Raw genomic sequence first — 18,124 nt, forward strand, 5'->3', positions numbered from 1 at the left:
AGATAACTTTTTGAGGTGGATGCTTGAGAGGTTTCTCCATTATAGCCCAAACCTGTCTTGTTTAGAGGAGACCGCTGCACACTGATAATCTCATCCAAAGTTTCAGATCCTTTGACAAATTTAAGATTAATAGCTTTTGTTTTCTCAATTTCTTTTCTGAGACCAACAATTTCACCTTCTAGTTTTTCAAGATGTTTTTCCTTTTCATCAATTTGAAATTGCAAAGTATCAATGATCACATTCTTTTCTTCTATGCCTCTCTTGAGTCTAGTGATTTCATTATAGAGATTATCCACATCTACAGCATCCTCATAATCATCATCTTCAAATGCCATTAACAGCTTATATTTATTACCTTGTTCATCTTCATCACTGTTTGATAAGCCATCACTATCTTCATGGGTGTAGTAGCTTTTCTTATTTGCACTTTGTTTCTTGTTCCATCTAGCAGGTTCTTTTCCTTTATCCTTATAAGGACATTTTGCAGCATAATGACCTACTCTCCCACAAGCAAAGCATTTGAAAGGTAGCTTACCTCTGAACCTTCCAGAACCCCATTGAAGATTTCTGACAAAATTTGATTCTTCTTCCTCTTCTTCTGGAACATGGCTTGCTTCATAGTAATCTTCTTTTCCTGATGCCTTAAAAGCAGCTTCCCTTCTGTCAGATGGACCTCCCTTTCTCATTTCATAAGCGGTTAGAATTCCATGTAGCTGAGACATAGTGAGAACACGGAGATTTTCTTTTTCTTCTATTGCAGATACTTTAGATTCAAACTTGGGGGATAATGATCTTAGAATCTTTTGAACTACTATAGTTTCTCTTATTTCTTCACCCAAATTTTTCATACAATTAACAATCTCATCTACCCGAAGAAAATAATTAGCCACACTTTCATCATTATACATCTTGAGAGTCTCATATTGAATCCTGAGAGTTTGAAGTTTAGCTTGCTTTACCTGTTCATCTCCTTCATAGCTAGTGATCATTTTGTCCCATATTTCTTTTGCTGATTTGAAGTGCATGACCTTCATGAATTCTGTTTGAGATATACTTCCTAATAGAGTACTGACTGCTTTTGCATTTGTTTCATACTTCTTTTTCTCATCTGGATCTGTAGGAGTAGCTGAAGGAAAAGCATAGCCTGTTTCTACAATGTTCCAAACTTCTGTACCAAGAGATTGAAGATATGCAGTAACTCTTACCTTCCAATAATTGAAATTTGTCCCATCAAAAATTGGTGGCCTGATTGATGCTTCTTTCTCGTAGCTGCTCATGATGAATGATCTACCTTCAAGCGATCAAGCTTCTCTGAAGGACCTGCTCTGATACCAATTGTTGGAAATAATACTGAGAGGGGGGGGTGAATCAGTATTATCAGATCAATCAAACTTTTCAATGCTCAGAAACATATACGCTACTTCAGTTAGGTGAACCAGCGTGTACATGCTACTGTGATTAAGTAAAACAGCGTATAAGAAGAAAACTCATAATTTAGTTAGCTTATTCTTCAGTTAAGTTCATCAGGACATTATTCACCACATTAACAGTAAGCAGGTGCAGTATAACAGAACAGATCAAAAACCACACACATGAACACCAAGATATAAGGTGGAAACCCAATGTGGGTGAAAACCACCTGCTGCAAGTTGTCTCTATCTTTCTTTAATAAGAAACTTCAGTTTACAATATTTTGTACTGGTGCAGTCTTGTACCAGTACGCAGGCTACAACCTGCAGAAGGCTACAACCTTCTCTCGTTCTCCAAACTTCCTTGGAAGGGAGCTCCAACCCCCTTTGCTCTTGTACTAGCCAAGATACTAGTACGTAGGTGCTGGCCTACAATCTTCTTTCTTTCAGGTACCACCTTTCATACATTTTCAGACTGGATATTCCTGAAGCACATCATTCAATCTGTAGAACCCAATTCATTCAACTTTCATAACAGATCCATGAAGCATAAAACAACCAATACTAGAATTATCAAACTTTGAATCACTGAACCACTGAACCCTGTCAATCACCAGATACCAGAACCCAGAGCAATCTACAGAACTCTGCAATAACAGTCAGATCCAACTGCAAACCCAAAAATCAAGCTTTAAGAGATATACGCTACTTCAATGAGCGAAACCCGCGTGTACACGCGTTTTTACTTAAGCCAACCTGCGTACAGATCTAAAAATAGATTCTCTCAACTTGCAGCTGTACCAGACATCAGTTAGATCCAGAACATAATATTGCGACAGTATGCAGATCTAGAAATACGCATAATCAACCATATCATAATAGAGCATTTCAAACCATTAGATCCCGATTTGTCCTTAGATCTAGTCTTCCATCCGCCGATGTGATTTCTCCTTAGCTCATATCAAGCAACCCGAACCCTGCATATCAGATCTCTTTCTCTCTTAGATATTCAAGCCTTGTCAAAAGATGATTTTGCCTAATGATCTTCTTCTCCTTATATAGTCTTAGGCCTAGCTCAATACCAAGAGCCAAAACCATAGTAACACAATACCATCAACTTCAAAACTAGGGATCGACACGCCCGTCGAGACACAATGGTCCGAAATCATAGGCACAACTTCCAAGGACTAACCACCATGGACCAAAGATGCTTTTCCACATACACGCGCTTTTTATGAATCCAACTAGCGTGTACACGCGACTTGGGCTTAACGAACATGCGTATATGAACTTCCTTGGCATGTTGTACTGAGATCTGTCTTCTGATTAAGTTGCCATCACCTGTACCAACCTCTGAGCACCTGTACCAACCTCTGAGAGAGTTTCCATCAAGGACAACACTTGAATCATAATGCCAACATTAATAGTCAAGCACTTTGCAGAACCTTTCAGTATCTGAGGTATAGACTCAACAGATGGTCGCTCAATATGAAGTGGCTCTGTGGCTTTGGGAATAGATTTAGCCTTAGATGTTTTTGATTCACCATAATCGCGTGCTCACATAGCAACGTCGATATGAGAGCTCATAATATAAACATTTGAGGAATTTTCCCCTTCCTCATCGCCCCCTATGGAGGTAGCAGCATTTGTATTTGTGCCAGCAAGTAATTGGTGCCCTTGGGGAAAAGGGTTAGTCAAAATAGCTTGGGAGCTAGAGGACCCTTGCTACACTAATAAGCGTTGAGCATCTTGTATCTTGGGGCAGAGGTGAGTCAAATGATCTCCATTTCATAACTTAAATGGAAACTTTACCTTTTTCTTGAACTATTTTCTACCCTCTCCAGCACCATTGCCGAGTTTGTTTGCATTGTCTTTCCCTTCCTTGTTCTTCTTCTTACCTCATCCCTTCCTCTTCCCATAAGATTGTTGATTTCATTTGGGGTTAGAGGTATGGATGACATTTATAGAGGTAGGTTGGGAAGGTCTAGGTGTAGACGGTTCTGCCTGATTAGAAGAAGCAGTTTTTAGAGACAACTATTGTAATTGATTCAAAAGTTTCACCGTGTTGACATCAATCAAGCTGACTATACCATCGGCGTGGGGGCCTAGTTTGGGTTTGGCTAAATCGACCTTAGATATAAGAGCATCAAGTAGAATTTCCTAAAGAGTCCCAGACTGAGAATATATCAATTCCAATTGCTGGGCTTGGAAAATAGCTTGCTCTTCCGAATAAACACTGGAAAGAGACACATCCTTTGAAATTTCTGGTTGTAATGATTTGAGAAACCATTCGAGAAGGAACTTTGGTGGGATTTCAACTTTGATAAGCCTTTTCCTCCTCCTCCATTCCTGGATGTGATCCGAAATGTGAGTTGTGGTGTCTTGCTGAAAGTTAGCTAGAAGTTCAGTTCCGGCTTCACATCGGACAGGCAACTGAAAATGGTTCAAAAAGATATTAGCCAAATCACAGAAAGAGGTATAGGTGCCCCCTGGCAACTCTATATACCATTTGGCTGCATTTTTTGTTAGGGTATGCTAAAATAACCTCAACCTAATTGAATCATCTATTAGGGAGTTAGATGAGCACCATAAGTGAAATGTAGTTACGTGGTCTCTCGGATCTTCACCACTCCTTCCTTTGAATTTTGGGATATTCGAGGGAAGTTTAGTTGGGACCAGAGGCCAAGCTGGATTGTACTGAATTATATCATTTATCAATTTAGTTAAGTCTGGAAAGTTAAGCGTGGCCATAAAAGGAAGTCGTGGGGGACCTTGGGAGTTCCATCCAGAGCGGGCGGGGTTCCCAAAGGTCTGAAAAGAATGACCTAGATTTTGAAAAATGCCAGGTTACCCAAGTAATTCGTAGAGCCTACTGAACCAAAAGGTGGCCCTTATCGTCCAACAAAATTCAGAGTTTGATCAACTCCTATCGAAAATCCTCCATAATTAGCGAAGTTACCCCGTAACGAAGTATTGAAAGGAGCTGACATCCCCTAATAAGGATTCCATGCATTAGCAAAGGGTGAAATTTTTTAAATGAATTAACTAAAGAATATGAAAAATTCCCTTGTTGGCCAAAAAATTGATTCCCAGCTGCTATCTGACTAACTGCAAGGTTTGTCCAACTCTGCAAGGGGTTACTACCTTGACTTGTGGAAGGAAAAGGTATTGACCCTACTGTCGGATTGGAATGTGGTATATGACCACTTTTGAATGGGAAACCCTAAAAAGGAGTTAATCCACTCATCATCGATGTAGAGGCGGTCAATTGTATGATCAAGGGAACTGAAGGAATCCCATGAGATGGCATTCCATAAGGGAAAAATCCCAAACTGGATGCAGTAGTCTAAGAACTTCCACTTGTTGACCAAATGGAAGTAGACCCAAATATAACCATGCTTGGAGTAATAGAAGGAATGGAAATAGTTCCTCCTCCTTGTATAGATATGGGAGTCTGCATGCTCGCAACACTCGTCATAGATGCCATGCTTCCAGCAGTGGTTATCGAAGGAATAGATGTATGTAAACCTGGGATTGAAGGCCTATGATTTGGAGTTCTGACATACAATAGAACACCTGGATGATCAGGAGGAAGAAGAGAATTCAGAGCCACAACTGACTCTGAAAGCTCTTCAACTTCGATATTATCTTCCAACTAAAAAAGTACTCGAGAAAGAACTGGTGTGTTCCTCTCTAACTCTTTACTAGTGCCAGGTTTATCCTTTGAATCAATGACCCCATGTCGAGGATCAATCTCTGATGCGCCTGCTGCCACTGCTTGAAAACCGCTGGAAGAATTGCTCATAAGCCTCCTAGAAGAAGGCTCAGGACTCATAAGTGATAGCCCACGAAGTCTCCTAGACCATTGAGATGGTTGGTCAGCCACTTTGAATTCTTTAAAAGATCTACTTAAAGACTCAAAAAAGTATAGAGCTAGGCCAACTAGGAGCAAATAACACTTACTAAAAAGTCCCTAAAGATATCAGCAATCAAACAACTCTCGATTATTTCTGCTCCGGGTGATTAGGACCGGACACCAAATTACAAGAAAGTTAATAACAAGGGCCTTTCAAAAATAGATTGGGGTAATTATGCCCCAGGCCTGCTAGTGAAGGTATCAGAGGTAGTTACGCTGACCTCCAAACAACAGCCTTTGCCAGTACAAGCCCCCAAGCTTCGCAAGCGTGCCCTCCAGAAGTATTGTTGAACGTGATACAAGATAAAATAGCACACAACAATATATTCTATATTTTGCATCAAGGAAATTACACACATATTTATACAGGAAAAAGTCTCAAGATAGGAATTCTATCTTAGATGTACAATAGTGTGGTTGAGAGATTCTCTCAACCACACACTAAACTAGGAGAAACTATATTCTAGCTAATTCCTATTATGTAGGAATAGACTCCTCAAATAGAGAATTACAACCGTAGACAAGTAGGAATTAATTATTTCTAACTCCCCCCCTTAATGACTACTTGTCATGATAGTCAAATCCACAACCATCAGGCGAATTGCATGTACAAAACCTCCAAAACACAATCTACCTCCCTAAGACAGATCCACAACTTCTCTGATCTGCCTCCTCTCGCAAATCATCAAACAAAGATGAGGATTCCTGCAGATCCCCTTGAAGGTGAATTGGCGCGATCTTTCCGTAAAATTTCGCACCAGTCTGGTATTTTGGCGCGGTGGCACTATTAATGGCGTAACAAATGTGCCAGTTGCTCTTCCTGGCGCTACTGTCAACGCGAAAAGCGCGCCAATCCCCTTCTACTTAGAAAATTAAAAAATCATCTGAGTCCGAGCCAGGTGTTCTACAGTCCACCTGCTCAATTAAGCACAAAGCTCTCGTGTACACCCGGCCACAAAGGCACCTCAAGCGACAGAGGCGATTCTGCCACAAAGGCATGCTGGTCACAAAAGCACTTCAGCCACAAAGACTCTATAGATGGTTTCTGGCTCACCACCAACCCTCACTTTACAGTGACAAAAGATGGTTTCAGGCTGACCATAAACCATTACAAAGTGGTTTTAAGATCACCACGAACTTTCAGATGCCCTTAAAACTTACATTTCATTCCACATTTTGGAGTTTCTGGGTACATACAATGACCATTACAACAACTGGTCTTGCTTATAACATGCTAGGGAGTCTATTCCACAAACCACACTAACTCAAACAAACATCTATTTTGCTGTCCAACATAAACGTTGTTGCTGCTCCTTTATCTCATCTATTCATTGTTCACATCTTGGGCATCTTTGTCAAATAAATTCTTGGAACTCCATGCTTATCCTGTCATTTGTTAGAGTCATGAATTCTAACGAAACAACTTTACCTACATTGAGTTAGCTAGGCTCAATAAGGCTCAATAATATTTAAACTTGGTTCCAAGAAAATACAACATAAACTCTTCAAATTTAATTTCTCTATCTCCGCCCAAAGATGATTTTTTCCCAAACATAACAGCAACTATTTTCCACCTACGATACCTGTGAGGGGTCTACTGATAAAGAAACAGATTGACGACATTTCACCTGGACTCAATGCAGTGCATTCAAACACTGATGATCCAGACATAGGCACACAACCATACAAAGAGAACACGATTTTCCCTTCAAAATAATAATCTAGGACTCCATGGTCCAATCCAACTCTGACTGCCATGACCGGAAATTTAAGTCTTCTTACAAACTGTTGGTCGGCCTCCAATTTTTTTCCCAAATTAATGCCAATGCTCCTTCCTCCTTCCTACCTATGCAGGCCTTAAAAGATTTCCCAACGAGATCTTCTGACTTAGTCCGAATCTTGAAAGGCTCATATGTGCATTCATGATTGCTCACGTCTGAGTATTATAGTAACCAGTTCAAACCCTAAATTGGCCAGGTCACGCTGTTGAATTAAATAAGGCTGATCTGATGGAGACTTCGTGAGTTCCTCACGGTACATAACAATTATGAATTCACAGAAATAAAGAATGATTTTGAGATTATCCCTCCCCAGCTGTAACGCTGAGCGCAGAAAAATACGATTTGGACTCATACCAAGTCGATCATGATATTTGAAGATTGAGGTAATATTTGTAGGCGACCATTGAGGCAACGTCCTCAACCCGTTAGCATTCTTTATCAGTGAATTGACACATGTAACCTGCATTCTTCCATTCAACGAACTCGTGCATGTTCTTCATCCAGGCCACATCTGCACAGAACTAATAGCAAACCGAACCTCTGGAGTTCGATCCGCAAACAACGGCCTTCATTGAACAAATTAGCCTCAGCAAGCAATCGGCCTCCTTAGACTCGATCCCTAGCCATATAAGCGCAAGACTTAGCCAAACTCTGCACGAGTCATTCTAAGTCGAGTTGCCACCAGGCCAGTGCAGATCCAAAATTTGTTCTACAGAGCCTCCAAAAAACTGCGAACAGAGCCTTCGCATGATCACATAGCCTCTCTCACATGCACCAGTGACAGTCTTCATAAGTCGATGAATTGAGCCGACAATCTCAGTTGAGCCAAGCTGAGTCCAGCTCACTCAACATAGCCACAGGTCTCAGGAGTATATTCACGCCATATTCTCATCTATGGCAGATGACGAAGAGCTCAATCAAGACACGAAACACCAGATCGTAGTAAAATGAGGTTGGAGACACCAGCTGGTTCGCACGCACCCACGACCTGCACCTTTCGATAAGACTCAATGCTGACATGCACTCTACAACAACAGATCGATCAAGGATTTCTCCACCCACAGTTTTCTGCTAGCAATATTTGAGAAACCTTCACAACTGAAAATCATTCAATTCGAATATACATAACAGTATAGAAGTAAAGCATATTCACGAAATTGACTTTATATCATATAAAAAAATGATTTATCATACATCAAAACATCATTTATATATGAACTAAAACATAATTTGATGCATAAACATGGTTAATTTCATAAAAAAGACAACATTTCTTTTATTGCAGTAAGTTATAAATAACACGGAGAGAATTCACCTGAGTCTTTTTCTTCTGGCTCTGAGCAGAACCGTCCTCTGGATTCGTCCTATCCCAGCATTCAACAATCTTCTTCCATAACCAACACCATGATATCTCAAGAAAAAGGGAGAATATCTATAATCAAAGAAACAAGGGTTTCTTGAAGCTTGGGGAAGTGCATGAGGCACAGGGATTCATCAGACTGAGTCAGGGATAATCTCAGTATAATAACTCTATCTCTTCACTCCCTTAAGGCCTTCCAATAGAAGTCTATTTATACTTCTCCCAATTAGTTTTTTAGTTGGGAAACAGCTGGGCCATGGGCAATACGAGATAATCAACAGGTAAAACCTATGAACTCTGCCCATAATTAAGGAAATTTAATTTTTTTAAAGTGTTTTAATACATATACGTGGGTTGGGTATTGACTGACCCTCATGTACACGCTTTTATCTCAAGGAAAAGTAGTGTACAAGGAATAAAACACTTTTTTTAATATATTTGGGCCATGTATGGAAGGAGGGGTTGTCGTAGGCCATGAAAAAAGCATCACAAATAGCAAGAGTGGTAAATGGTTCTATAACATTAGGTTTGTGAGGGTCTTCCACATTTCATAAGAAATATCCTTTATATGGAAATTCAAAACCACATGTCTTTCACTCCCTCAAGGATAATCCTCCTATACTTTCTAATATCTTTCTTCCACTGGGCCAACTCTTGTGCATATAATGCTAATAGTTTTAGAATATCTACTTTTGTGTATTCCAGTACTCCATTTTCATCCAAAACAACTTCCATTCTATCCTTCTAGGAAATTAAATTTGAACTTCCTTCAAATGCGAACTCAAGTCTCAATCCATTGAAAGGAATTATTCCCCCACTATAGAAAATTCCTTCACCACAAATTTTTTATTCGAAAATTCTTTAAGGGAAGACTAAGAAGTTGGTTTCTATGTTTTTTTCAAGGATATTTCAACACATACTCCTTGGTTTTCTGATGTGGAAAACTATTTGTTACCAGGAAGGTTGCCACATAATCTATCCATGAGTTAAAAACACAACATTGTGCAGTTGAGTGCTAACTATTCTTGGATAGAAGGAGATCTATACCACACCATACCTAAATTAATCATGAGGAGGTGTGTACAGGGAGACAAAATGTATGATGTCTTGAGATATTCCCATAGTGAACCCTGTGGTGGGAAATTTGCAGATAAAAGAATAACTGATAAAGTCCTACATGCAAGTTATTACTCGCCTACTCTCTTTAAAGATTCCAAAATGTATGTTTCTAGTTGTGATGATTTCCAAAGAATCGGGAGGCCTGTTCCTAGTGATGAGATGCCTCTACAGACTCAGATAACAATAGAGCCTTTTGAAAACTAGACATTCGATTTTGTAGGGCCCATTTCTCTCATGTCCAAGAAGAAGAGGTACATATTATTCTGTACTAATTATGTGACGAAGTGGGTGGAAGATAAGGCTTTATATTCTGGAACTGAGAAGTATGTTTTATATTTTCTCTTTTAAGACATTTTCACGTGGTTTGGGGTACCTAAAGAGATTGTCACGGATTAGGGGATACAATTCACTTCCAAACTAGTCAAGGCAATCATTGAACAATACCATATAAAGCACCAGAAATCTACCCCATACCACCCTCAGGAAAATGGACAGGTAGAGTCCACTAACCAAGCCTTGGAGTCTGGGCTCAGTAAAATAGTTCAACTAAACCATGGGGATAAGGCTGATAGGTTTCTAGAAGTGTTATGGGCTTATCAGATAGCATGGAGTATTGTGACAGGATATACTCCCTATGAGTTAGTATATGGGAAGCAGGTGTTGCTCCCCATTGAATTTAAGGTTGAAGAAAATTGTACTACTACTCAACTGGGAATGGATCTAAATGAGGCTTAGAAACAAATAATAATTCAACTGAACAAACTTGAAGAAATCAAACAAGATGCCTTCCAAATAACTATGCTAGTATGAGATTATAAAGCTCGGTGACACAATAAGTACTTCAAGAAAATGGTCTTGCAACGAGGGGATTCGGCACTACTGTATGGTGGTAAGTTTAAACATTTCAAAGGGAAATTTTGAACCAAATGGCTAAGGCCCTATGAGGTTAAGGAAGTCTTCAATAATGCCTCAGTAAAGCTTAAAACCATTGATGATGACTAGAATTTGTTTGTGATAAATGGCCACAGGCTGAAATTTTTCCACCTCCCACTTTCCCAGTAGGATGTTTTGCAAAATTTAATGCAAGATCTAGAAATGGAGTTACTTTAAAAGGGGGATCCATCTCCTACTGGTTCTTCAAATTAATTTCTTTTTATCATATATATATATATATATATATATATATATATATATATATATATAATAGTGGGATGAATTTTGTTTTCCTCCACAACTTACATAGAATAAAGAGGGAATATATCAAGCATAGGTTTATTCCTTTATCTGGACTTGATGGAATATTTATGGAAAATGATGATCTAGAGTCTATTTTGGATTTTCAAACTCTTTAAAAGTGAATACCACCGAGAAAAAGCTACCTCGAGTTTGTTAAATGTATGAGAAAGAGATAGATAGGGATATGCTCAGTACAAAATTATTCTTTCCTGGGCTCAAAATAATAAGTACGAGAAAGAAACCCCCTTGGAGTCTTCTTTTGTTCATTTTAGACTCCCCAAAACTAAAATTCCCCAAGCAGTGATCATTCCAGTTGTGGTCAAAATCCATGGAATGATGGCACGAGATTGTTCTACAATAAGAAAAAGTGAAATTTCAGTCACAATTCCTAAGATTGGCTTATATGAAGTTCAAGGAATATTTATGTTCATCTTCTCAGTACAGTCATAATTTTTCACTATTTCTATGACTTGGTGAGTAAGTTTAGAGGCTTTGTACTTAATTCAATACTAATTATAGGTTGAGTTAAGTAATGAAGAATCTTAATAAGTATGAATATCAATTCCAGAGAAGATGGATGGTATTAATTCAACCCATTATAACTGGAATCAATGGAGGTAATAAATTGAAAGTTTTTGGATCATTCATGATCAAATATCAGCTTTTGTAATGAAGTCGATAAATGAAAAGGACACTCAACTTATGCTCAAAGTTGTTCCTATTAGCTCTGCTATTACTTTCAACATTTTAAGGACAAATGCAGGCTTGATTGGGTTGTTGATGATCAAAAAGGGGGTCGCAGCAGTTGGTTTGCCTTCCCTCCTTCATTTCCTTTATAACTCTATAACCCTCGCTACCTCTGTTTCCTCCTCCCCCCTCCATTCTCCTTATTCTCCCTTAACCCCGTTATTTCTATTTTCCTCTATAATCCTTTATAAACCCCATATAAATCCTTTTTCCCACGGGTCCCGAGCGCAAAGTAAACCTATGAGACCGTGGTCATATAACCGCGTGCATACAAAAAAAAGCGCTACCCACGGCTGTCCCTGTCACATCAATCCCGCTAAACCACTTTCATCTCCCACCGTCTGATCAACCCCTTCCGTGATCGGACAGCATCCGCAGCTCCCACTCCTGTAAACTGCACACTTGATAACCCGCGGGGAAAGCGATTTCCCCACCGTCACATCCGACACGCGTCACAATTTTATTGCATCACGCCCCCGCATATGGATACCGCCTACCCTCTTGAAGTGGTGCAGGGAATACCGCTTACCGCCATCCCATACGATCCCCGCACGTTATCTCCCGCGCAGTTTCCACTCCCGATGACCGTCAGATTTGCCCGCGTAAGATCCGACGGCCCTCGATCTCCCTGCTCTCCCATCTCCCGATTCCTCTTGTAAACTGATCTCCACCGTTGATCTGTGCAATCCGATGGCTGAGCTTCATTCCTCCGTTCAATCTACTTCCACCATGCTGCCCATGTCCATAGCCTGTCCAGTGTACCCGAAGGAGGAAGGAGGCCATGATCCAGCACTTTGTGCATTAAATCCTCAACAACCGCATTCAATAAGCAGCATGGCCAAGGAAGAAAAGTACAGGAAAGAGCAGCTAAAGGCATTAATTAGTCATAGATCTTTATACACATTACACTCCATCTGCTCAGAGAAGGACGACCGAGCAACAGAAAGGTCGATTTGTTCACTAAAACATTCAAATTGTATCAGTGACCCATATTAAACAGTTAACGTGGTTGGTGGTCCATTATGACCCCTCCACGCATAGGATAGCAGATATTTTTGTAATCAACCTCCATATATACCTAGAAAGAAGATGTAATGAGGGTTGATGGTTGTTGTTTTGATGTAAGGTTCAACTTCTGGAGACCGTAACTATTGTGATACTTGCAACATCTGGTCTTCATTTTCAGCTAATGCAAGCTTCTTTTGCTGTTAATTGCTCACTTTCCACTTCTTCTTTGTTTCAGGTTGTGCCTGTTATGGATTTTTCATGTGCTCTTGATGTTTAGCATTAGAGGGGTTGTCATCCCACCTCTGTGTTAAGATCTAGTATGTATCATTGAGTGTGTATGCAAGTTTCTATTATTTTAATGCCAGATTGTTGTCATCCTGTATGTGCATTAGGAAATAGATTTACAGACCTTTTAACTAGTTGCAGTCGGCCATCACAAGGTCGTGTGCATCTGCTGGTGTGGTCAGTATTCTCCATCTTCACCTGTTCCTCAAACTGTGAGTAATTGGTGGTCTAAAGCCTTGTAGTCTGGGGGTGTTCACCCATGTCTGGGGTTAAGCATAGTAGAAGTGGTTATCTGGCTTGAATATGCATCATTCCTTCCATTCATCCACCATTTTCCAACATTTTTTTGAGTTTGTAATGTTCCCGAGCATCTCTGTTATACAACCTAGGAGAGTTTCTTGGGGTGATAACATTTAATTGGCGCTATTGCTGGGGAGAGGAGATTGAAGCTCAGCTTCCCTGGGAGAATGACACAGCTCTAGATTTTGATGATAGACAAGGTATGGGCACATATCTGGTTGTAATCATCTATCTGGCGACTCCACTGGAGGAAGACCAGCCTTTGGCGACTCCACATTGAAGTTCTGGCTCAGTTTGTGAGACATACTCGAAGAAATATTCAGAAATCACGAGCTGAACCAGTGCCTGACCCTGAGAGTACTGTCAAATCGAAGAAAGCATCACAGAAAGGGGCATCAGGATCAGGTAAGCCTAAGAAATCTCATGCATCTCTGAAAGATGAAGTTATAGCTGAATATATACAGTTTGAAGATTTAGAGCCCAACACTTTTAATAAAGAAACACATGTAGAGATTAATAGAGCTCCTTATCAATCTAGTTCCCCTTTGAATCTCAGTCCAAAGAAAGCTTCCCATACAGTCCAAAACATCCCTTTGTCTCTGCCATCCATCACATTACTTCCTACCATTCAATCTGCTAGTATCCTTCCACATATCCCAATCATGGTAGGCCAGCAAGCACCCAAGAAGATAGAAAGAATTGTAGCCGCTAGATATGGACGTCTAGTCTTTCCCGTTCCTTTAAATCCTATGCCTATGGGAGAATATCAAAAATATAGGCCTAAGTTCACTGGCACAGAGGGAGTGACAGCAGAAGAACACCTTGAAGCTTTTTATAGTTATGCTGATAACTTAGATATAAGTGAAAATGATGTGTGGATGAGAATTTTTGTCTAGAGCCTTGATGGAGAGGCTAGAAAGTGGTTCAGAGAATTACCCCAGAGATCTACAATAGATATTAAAGCTTTAGATGATGCATTTTTGAAGCACTGGGGAGATAAAAAGGACTTGTTGTGTTACCATACAGATTTTGGTAACCTGAAGAGGGAAAATGGGGAATCATTGCCTGATTTTAATAAAAGATTTAACCGTATGTATAGTAAGATACCAGCTGAAGTAAAGCCTACCCCTACCTCTGCCAAACTCACCTATGCCAATGCTTTTGACTCTAATTTCTGCCTATTGTTGAGAGAAAGGAGATGTGCTACTCTGGCAGACATGCAGGATGCAGTCCTAGAAGTAGAGTCTAACATTTTGGCTGCAGAAAAGCTCAAAGGTCAGGCTGACAGAAGGAGGCAGAGAGGTCAGGTTTCTACCTCCTCTACATCATCTTCAGAGCCGAAATTAGATAAAATGACTAAGATGATAGAGTCATTGGCTGCTGAAATATCCAAGCTGAAGGTTGAGCAGAATTCAGGAAAAACAAGGTAGCATAATACATTTGCTCCAAGAAATCCAAATCCATTCAGAAGAGCAAATGAGTAGTTACAAATAATTCAGAGGGGTAAAGAACCAAATGAAGAACAGAAATTTAAAGCTCCTTTCCAAAATGTAGTCATGGAGGAGGAACAGTTTGAAGATGAGGATGAAATTCACTGCATGGAGGATAAAGGCAGTGCTGCATTTTTGACATTGGCTACGTATGAAGAATCATTGTTGCAGGAACAAGATAGTCAGGAGTGGGACAGAGAAGTTGTTCTACAAACTGAGGAGTAGCGAAGATATAACCTGAGGTCGAATGCAAAAAATGTCAAAGAGAATCCTGCCCAAAGAGCTATTGTCCAAACAGAGTCACAGAATATCAGACAAAGAAGACTAGCAGCTGACCTAGTCATCCTAAAAGCACCAGTTCAAGAGGTAAGAGGTTCTGACAAGTCACCTTCCTCTTTCAGTTTTGAGTCAGAAGTCCAGAAATTAAAAATATTTGTGCCTCTGGTAGAGTTGGTAAAGAGTGAAGTGTTTAGAAAGCCTATCCTTGAAGCTCTTGAGCTGGAAACCACACAAACCTCCACTGAGTATGTCAATTTTCAAAATGACAAACCTGCCATTGTGCTTAGCCCCATGATTGAACCTGCTGATAATAATTCTCCATCTTTTTATGTCTCCTTGACCATTCATGACAAAATCCTCCACAATTGCCTGCTAGACACAGGGGCCAACCACAATTTAATGCCTAAAGCTGTCATGGAAGAGTTAGGCCTTGACATCACTAGACGATATCATGATTTATTTTCTTTTGATTCAAGGAAAGTGAAATTCCTAGGATTAATCAAAGAGCCATTACCTTAACTCAGCTACCCATGAAGAGTATAATGATGGATATTGTGGTAGCAGATGTCCCTCCTAAGTTTGACATGTTGTTGTATAGGGGATGGCTTTAGAGACTAGGTGGGACATTACAAAATGATCTATCTTATGCCATTGTCCCAATTTTTGGAGGAGAAAGCAGGAGATTGTACAGAGAAGCACAGTTGGCATACATCATCAGTGATGAGAAGAATCCTACTAATCATCCCATATATGCAGTGGACACTGATTTTGGAGCATGTATTCTCCAAATAGAATAATCCTAGAAGGCCTCATTGCAGATCAGAAAACCAACCATTCAAACCGAAGAAGAGCAAGGATGTCAGGTTTGGGAGATGTTCTTTGATGGAGCATGTTCCAGGGACACTGCAAGAGTAGGGGTGGTGCTAGTATCTCCAAAACAAGAAAGCTTTCAGATGTCTTTTAAATTGGTTTTCCAAGTCACAAACAATATAGCAGAGTATGAGGCTCTGATATTGGACCTTAATGCAGCAAAAGACAGAGGAATCAGGAACATAAAGGTGTTTGGGGATGCTGATCTGATCATTCAGCAAGTAAATAAAACATTTCAGGTAAAGCACCCAAGGCTGAAAGCATACAGAGAAACACTGTTTGACTAGAATGATGTGCCTTACAAGGCTACCCAAAAAGACAATCAATCTGTAGTCTGTAAGCATGATATAGGAAGTCCAAGTCAGCCTAGATACATAAATTTGTCCACTCATCTGTCTGCTGACCAAAGTTCTGAATACTGCAAATTAATGAAGCAATTTGCTGATGTGTTTGCCTGGGAGTATAGTGACTTGAAAACTTATGATAAAAATATTATTCAGCATAAAATCCCTTTAGAGAAAAACACCATTCCTTTCAAACAGAAGCTAAGACCAATAAATCCTATGCTTCTTCCTCTAATTGAAAAAGAAATTAAAAAATTGTTGGCTGCCAAGATTATAGTTCCTCTTAGATATTCCAAATGGGTAGCCAAACTAGTAGTGGTCAGGAAGAAAAGTGGAGAAATCAAACTGTGTGTTGATTTCAGAAACTTAAACAAATGCTCTAAGAAAGACAACTATCCTCTACCCAAGATGGAGCATTTGCTGCAGAAGGTCTCAGAAGCCAAAGTGATGTCTTTCCTGGATGGATTTTCAGGGTTTAATCAGATTGTTGTGCATCAAGATGATCAAGAGAAGACTGCATTCACTTCTCCTTGGGGCACTTTTATGTATGCCAAGATGCCTTTTGGGCTGATGAATGCTGGAGCCACCTTTCAGAGAGCTATCGACATAGCATTTGTGGGAGAGAAGGATAAATTTGTCCTTATCTACCTTGATGACATAACAGTATATTCCAGCAGCCATCAAAACCATTTGCAGCATTTGAAAAAAGTGTTTCTGAAGTGCAGAAGGTTTGGGATTTTAGTCAATCCTAAAAAATCACAATTTTCTTTAGAAGAAGGCAAGCTGTTAGGACATGTTGTTTCTGCTGCAGGTGTTCAAATTGACCCAGAAAGAGTAAAATCAATACAAACTTTGTCAGTCCCTAGATCAAAGAAAGATATCCAGTCCTTTCTGGGAAAAATTAATTTTGTAAGGAGGTATATACCAAATTTTGCAGAACTGGTGAAGCATGTTACCTCCATGTTGAAGAAGGGGTCAGAGGTGAGATGGACTGATGTAGCAAGAGGATCTTTTGAGTCTATCAAGAAAGCTATTATGGATGCTCCCACTTTAATAAGTCCGGACTACAGCAAGGAGTTCCATGTATTCTCATTTGCCTCAGAAGACACCATTGCAGCAATTTTATTTCAGGCAGATAAAGAAGGTTCAGAACATCCAATAGCATTTTTCAGCAAGAACTTGAGGGATGTTGAACTGAGGTATGAAATTATTGAAAAACAAGCATATGCTCTTATCAAATCCTTGAAAGCTTTCAGAGTTTACATTCTGCATTCCAAGATAATTGCATATGTACCCTCTGCTGCAATAAAAGATGTCTTAACACAACCTGATGTTGATGGAAGAAGGGCTAAATGGATTGCAAAGCTAATTGAATTTATTATAGAACTGAAGCCCAACAAACTTGTTAGAGGTCAGGGTCTTGCCAAGTTATTAGCTGAAGAAAATTGCAGATCATTGGATATTGATTTCCTGTGCACAATTGCAGAAAGTGGTCAGATAGATGAAGAAAAGGAAGCAGCTGAACCAAACAGAAAGCAGTCAGTAGCAGAAAATCTAGCTTCTTGTGATTGGTATTCTGCAATAATTAATTTTTTTCTGAAGCTAGAAATTCCTTCAGACCTTACTCAAAGTCAAGCCAGAACTATAAAGCTTAGGGCAGCTAGATATTGCATTGATGAAAATCTGCTCTACTGGAGGGATCCATCTAGAGTGCTTTTGAGGTGTTTGGACAAAGAGAAGTCAATGGAAGCTATGCAGCAGCTTCATTCTAGCATGTGTGGAGGACATCACTATTGGAAAACCACTGCCCACGAAATTCTCAGAGTTGGGTACTATTGGCCCTCCTTATTTTCTGATGTATTTTCATTTGTTAAATCGTGTGACAGGTGCCAAAGATTTGAAGGAAAACAACAGTTGAAGTCCCTGCCCCTAAAACCAATACATGCAAAGGGACCTTTTCAACAGTGGGGCATGGATTTT

The sequence above is a fragment of the Pinus tabuliformis genome, chromosome X, assembly GCF_031772625.1.
Source record: "Pinus tabuliformis cultivar Carrire ecotype Pingquan chromosome X, CPIR1, whole genome shotgun sequence".
Classification (NCBI taxonomy): domain Eukaryota; kingdom Viridiplantae; phylum Streptophyta; class Pinopsida; order Pinales; family Pinaceae; genus Pinus; species Pinus tabuliformis.